At 52.5% G+C, this 6,444-nt stretch overlaps 1 protein-coding gene across 2 annotated transcripts in view; it reads right to left on the bottom strand.

The window, feature by feature from the left end:
* CCR8 (C-C motif chemokine receptor 8) overlaps positions 1-6,444 on the bottom strand; it is a 189,511-nt gene that overhangs the window by 94,904 nt on the left and 88,163 nt on the right. The window lies entirely within an intron of this gene.

The following is a 6,444-nucleotide window of genomic DNA, read 5'->3' as shown; positions in this document are numbered from 1 at the left end:
CATAAAATACTTTGCAGTTTAAATGTTTAATAAATTCAATTCTATACAGAATATAAACAATCTGAAAAACGCAACAGAGAAAATTTATTCAAGATTTAGCACAGTTGATGGCAGGAATGCCAATTTTCAGTGTATCTGCCATTATTTTAGATGTACTTGGATATAGCCCTCTCAGTATAATGTAGTGCTCATTACTTAAAATTTAATGAAAAAAAATTAGAATAAACCTAAGCATTAGCAACTTTGCTTAAATCTTGAGTAAATTCTCACTGGCTTGCATTTCACAAATAAATTGTTTATACCTTATAGAGAAGTGAATTTATTGAAAATCCAAACTGCGATGACTTTATCTTGCTAGCAGAGGTGATGTCCGAGCAGGTGGGCAGCCCGCCAGCACCTGCTCGGAGCGCGCTTGGCATAGCCAGGCGGCCTGTTACGGGCCGGGGGGCCTGGCCGAGAAGCTGGGAAGCCTGATTTTGAAAGGCTCATTTACACTTCCATCAGAAAGGTACGCGTGCCCAGTCCCCTGAGGACATAGAAGGAGCCAGAAAGGACGTTCTCCCGGCTCCACCGGCACATGCTCCCACCTGCCGCCGTGCCATGCCCCCTGCCCTTCTCTCCTGTAGAGGGGAAGCCTGCGCCTGCTCGCAGCTAAGCCAGACCCTCACCTGTGCATTAGGTGCCGTCCCCTCCACCTTCCAGGACCGCGCTCCGCATTGCCCCTCGCTCCTGCACGACCAGGTTCTGCTCTCTGCTGGGTGATTCCGTGATTTAGAAACCTCCTCTTGACCCACATCTCCACCAGCCGTTGTTCCAGGTCTCTATTCCATTTAGAGATACTCGGAAGAGTCGTCTCCAGTTCCTTGTCTCCCATTCTCTCTCTCTGTCTCTCTCTCTCTGTTTCTCCTCTCTCTCTATCTCTGTCTCTGTCACTCTCTGTCTCTCTGTCTTTGTCTCTGTCTCTCTGTCTCTGTCTCTCTATCTCCCTGTCACTCTCTGTCTCTCTCTGTCTCTGTCTCTCTGTCTCTGTCTCTGTCTCTCTCCTCTCTCTCCCCCCCACCGGCTGCCAGCTGCAGTCTGCTCCACTGACCCATCTCACCCGCTGACCTCTGAACACCCACCGCCCCCAGGCTGGCCTCAGGCCTCTCCTCTCTCTCTGCTCACGTCCCTGTGGACCTTGCCAGTTGCAAGCTTTCAACACCATCTCCAGCCTGACGAATTCCAAACGTTCTTCCCAGCCCAGACTCTCCGAGGCCCAGCGGTGCACCTCCGACCCGACAGCGCCCTGTATTCACCCAGGTGCTCCGGCCAAAAGCCTGGCGTCACCGGCGCCCGTCCCGGAGGTCCAGCCCCAGTCGGCACCTCCCCACTCATCCTGCATCGGGTGACCCTGCCACTTGCACCCCTGCCCCCGCCCAATCCGCAGCCCCTCCCCTGAGCCACCCCAAGGGCTCCTCGTCCTGCCTCAAATGTTCCAGAATTGATTTTCCGGAACTCATTCTGGAGGAAATATCATAACCCATCTGTCACACGTGTTACAAATGATTTTTTCCTGCTCTGCCATTTACTATTTTTCTGTTCCAAAAGGCAAAACCCACAGTGGTTTCTCTTTTAAATGATCCCACCTTGTAGTAAATGCAAATTGCCACGTCCCACTCCAACAAGGTTGTTAAAGGCTTGCTCTGTGGCGTTAGTGACATTCTCATCTTCTCCGTGTATTCAGTGGCATTTTAATAAATGCTGGAAGGAGCTGCCCAGAGGCGGCTAGCCAAATGCTGTTTAAGGCTGAAAGTCGAGGAGACAGCCCGTAGCTGTGGCTGCTTAGCAGGGTCGGCTCTGCACGGGGGTCGAGGCGGCAGCTGGCACTGCATCACCTTCCTCAGACGACAGCACTCGACGCTGGAGCCGATTACCTGGCGTATTTCTCACATTCAGTTTGGCTACTGCCTAGAGGCCTGCAGAGCCATCAGCCGTAAGACTGGGCACTGCGCCCTCCAGGAGGAAGGATGTCTAAGGCTGTGCAGCACAGCGCAGGCGTGGTGCAGTTACAGGTCAAGACCCGAGACCCGTCCAAAGCCTCCTGCCTCCACGCCAAGGAGGGAGCTGAAGGCACCTTGAGCAGACCCCCACAGGACGTGGAGAAGCCGGGCCAGGCAGAAGGCACAGGCCATCCACCCTCGTCTTTCTGGAAGCTCTGCCCCGTGGGCTCCTCCCAGCTCAGGGAGCACCCCGCAGACACCGCCTTCCCCCCCATCCAGCCCCTGGGCCCGACTCTCCAACTTCCCAGACGCTTCAAGAGGCCTGCAGGGCCCCAAGGCCTTCCGCCACTTTCTTGTCCATGAGGGCAGCCCCCCTCCCCAGACACCTCTCCCTCATGCTGATGAGCCCGCAGGTGGACTGGACACTCCTGGTCTTTAGAAATACTTCACTACCTCATCAGGAAAGTGGCGGGACGATCCCCACCATCTGGACAGAGAAGACCAGAGACGCTGGCGGAAGCCTCCAGCACTGAGCAAGCCCAAGGCTCAATGTGAATGTCCCGTTTTCTCCTCTTTGCCCCAGAGGGCACAGTCCACTTTCCCCAAAGCCGAGGAGCCCGTCCCCCACCCTACCGTTCCCTCTTTGTGACTGGAGGGACCGGCCTCCCCACAGTTGGCATTGCTCTTCGGAATTTTCCAGGAAGTTTGCTGCGCTCCGTTACCAGCCTCCGAAAGCCCCCATCGCCCTACAGCCCTTGCTCTCCCCACCGCAAGGTGAGCGCGTGCCCACCGCAGCACCTTGCCGCCTCTTTCTAGGTAAAACAAGGGTAGAGCCTTGCTTTCGGTGCCTGGGAACTCGCCCACGTCCCCCCCGGTCCCCCTCTTGAGGAATGGACGGGGTCAGGCCGTGTCGCCTGGGAATCGTGCGCACAGCGGGTAACTACGGTGACATCCCAGGGGCCTGAGCTGGGTACGCAGATTTGGGCCCCCCAGGGGACCTGTACTGGGCTGAACGGTGCCCCCCAAAGTTCACATCCCCCCAGAACCTCAGAATGTGACCTCATTTGGAAATTGGGCTTTGCAAATGGAATTTAAGATGAGGCCATGTCAGATTGGAATGAGCCCTCAGCCCGATCACTGCTGCTCTTAGAAGAAGACAATCAGAGGCAAATGCAGGGAAAGGTCATAGGGTGGGGCAGACAGAGTTGGGGTGGTGCAGCTCAGGGCAAGATTGGGGTGATGCAGCTGCAGGCCTAGACTGGGGTGATGCAGCTGCAGGGCACGACTGCTGGAAGCCACCGGCAGCTGGAAGCAGCAGGAAGGAACTGCTCCAGAGCCCTCAGCGGGCTCTGCCAGCACGTTGAGCTTGGCCTGTGGCCTCCAGACCAAACCGTGCCGTTCTGGGCCACCCAGTTGTGGTGCTTCGTCACTCAGCCTAGAACGCTCACGGGGCCCAGTGAGCCCCGAGGCTGCACCTGCGCAGAGCACACACGGCTTTGCCGCCCAGAGCATGGAGGGTGGCGAGCCCGAGAAGGCAGAGGTGCTGGTCTGCTCAGGCTGGCGCAAGCGGGCCTCGGGAAGACGTGACTTCAGGGTTCAGTGACAAGTGCTGGGCGAGGGTGTGCAAAGACAAGCAGGTTTACCAGGGGAATTAACGCAGCAAGAAAAGTAGTTACTGTTTCCACTGATAGAACTTTGACATTGGTTAGATAGGAGGCAACCTGAGGTTGTAGGGGTAGCTATAGTAATTGGAGCATTGATATTTGTGAGCTATTTTTAAACATACTTAAACGTTTAAGCACGTCTAAAGGAGAATGCACTTCCTCTTTATGACTCATTCTTAGAGGATGGGTCATTTACCTGAACTAAATTTATTTCTTAAATCAAAAGCCCACTTTGCTACATTTTTTCCTAATGAAAGAAGGAAGGCGTACAGTGCCTGGGTTCCAGATGGCACTGTTTTTTGAACTTTTTTTAAAAATTGAAATCTAGCATTCATACATGAGCGTCCCTAGACAAAGTCTACGCGTTCACGGGAACTTTGACTCCGCTCTCCCGCTTCCTGCCCAAGAACCTTTTTAGAATTAGACGGAAAGGAAAGGGGAAGCTCTACCCTCTTCAACTGCCCTCCTTCCCGTTCCCTGAGGACAGGAGGCATTTGAAAAGAAGAACCAGAAAGAAAAGAACCAAACAAAATACTAGATTAAAACTCCCTGAGACTTTTGAGCAGGGCGGGAGGCCTCGTCCGGAGGAGGAGGGAGGGAAGGTGGTGCCGCCGGCCAGGCCCCAGGCCTGAGCGTCTCCAGGGAGCCCGGCCGGCAGGAGGAGCGACGCCCGCTGCCGGAGGCGGGGGTGGGGGGGGGGGGTGGGGGGGGGGGTGGGGGGGGGGGGGGGGGGGGGTGGGGGGGGGTGGGGGGGGAGCGGCTCGCCCAGCGCTGCCCCACGCGGGCCTCGGACCAGGAGCCCCTCCTGCCCCTCCCGCCTCTCCACCAGGCGGGCAGACCCGCGCCCTGCGCGGCGGGAGGCAGCCCAGGACCCCTCGTCTCTGGCCCATCCGGGCCACGCCCCGGGCTGCACACGCGCCTCCTGGGGACGTGGGGAGCGCCTGCCCCCTCCCTCGCCTGGCGCCCACCACCACTGCAGCGCCCTCTTCTCTCCCCCGGCCGTTCAGCCAGGGGTCCTTGGGGACAAAGAAGAGTCCCTAGGCACATGCAGTTTAGAAGCTGAACTTTTTAAAGTCATTAAAACACAGGCATTTTTAAAAATGTTTTTATTAGAGAAGTTACAGGCGAATGCTATGTCACATGACAGACAAATCATGGGAAAACAGTGTCCCCAAGTAGCCCCTCTTGCTGCCTCCGCATTAGAGTGATACTTCTGTCCCACCTGGTGGAAGCTTACTAAGCAGGCTGTTAACCGCGGTCTTTATTCTCGGTAGGCGTGTTTCCCATATACCACCCTATTACTAACACCTTGCAGTAGTGTTACAGTTCATGAAGAACACTCTCATAATTGCACGATTAACTAAAGTTAATAGGGTCCACGGTGTTGTGCAGTCTTATGATTTACCTTTTAATTTTTATTCTGGCAACATACAATCTAAAGTTTCTCCTTTTAACCACATTCATATATAATTCAGTGCTTTAATCGCTCTCACAATAACGTGCTACCATCGCCACACCCATTTCCAAGCCTTCACAATCAACCTAAGTAGGAATTCTGTACAAATTCAGCATCAGCTCCCATTCTCTCCCCCCAGCCCAGCCCCTGATACCCTACATTCGAGATCCTAATTCTCAGAGTTTGCTTGTTATAACTGTTTCGTATCAGTGAGGCCATACGATAGCTGTCCTTCTCTGTCTGGCTTGTTTCCCTCAGCGTAATCTCCGCCAGGTTCACCCATCATGTCGTGCATCAGGATTCATTCCCTTTCTCAGCTGAATAATGGTCCCCTGTGTGTGAATACCACATTTGGTTTGTCCATTCCTCAGTTGAGGAACGCTTGTGAATGACGCTGAAACGTCGGCATGCAAGTATCTGTTCGAGTCCCTGCTTTCAGTTCTTCCAGGTGTATACCTAGTAGCAGGATTGCCAGGTCACGTGGTACTTCTACACTTGCTTCCTGAGGAACCGCCCAACTGTCCTCCACAGCGACCGCACCATTTTCCATTCCCACCAGCAGTGAATAAGTGTTCCTGTTTCTCCACATCCTCTCCAGTTCTTGTAGTTTTCTGTTTTTTTAATAGCACCCATTCTAGTGGGTGTGAAATATCTCACTGCGGTTTTTATTTGCATTTCCCCAATAGCTAGTGATGTGAGAATCTTTTCATGTGCTTTTTAGCCATTTGTATATCCTCTTTGGAGAAATGTCTATTCATTTCAAAAGAAATGTCTTTTGCCCAGTTTTTTTTTAAATTCTCCTTAACTTTTTTTAATTGAAAAATATCCATAAACCATACAATTCTCTAAAATGTATAATCAGTGGCACTTGGTATCATCACACAATTGTGCATTCATCACTTCAATCAATATTAGAGCATTTTCATTATGCCAAAAAAATAGAGAAGACAAAAAACACAAAATTCCTATCCCTGAGCAGTCACCTCTCAATCTCTCTATCCTTCCCTGCCACACGTAACAGCTACTCTAGTCTGTCTCTGTAATTTATTTGTATTTACATTTTGAATAGAGGAGTCAAACAATACGTAGTGTTTTTTGTCTAGTGTCTTTCACTTAGCATGCTTCCTCTTGTTACCATTGATGGGAGATTATTAATATATCACCATACACTATTGTGCACAGTTTGCTTTGGTTGTATTTTTGTAATCGCGTGGTGTTAGCCTCCTGTACATTAATGACACGTGATCTGTAAGCATGGGCTTTTCCGGGAACCTTTGTCTCTAACAGAAGGCATCTGCCTGGTGTGACTGAAGGCCCCTGCCTGGGGCCTCTCCTGCAGCTGCTT

This window comes from Dasypus novemcinctus, chromosome 26 (assembly GCF_030445035.2).
Source record: "Dasypus novemcinctus isolate mDasNov1 chromosome 26, mDasNov1.1.hap2, whole genome shotgun sequence".
In the NCBI taxonomy this organism is placed as follows: Eukaryota; Metazoa; Chordata; class Mammalia; order Cingulata; family Dasypodidae; genus Dasypus; species Dasypus novemcinctus.
This window is presented reverse-complemented; position numbering and strand designations above follow the sequence as displayed.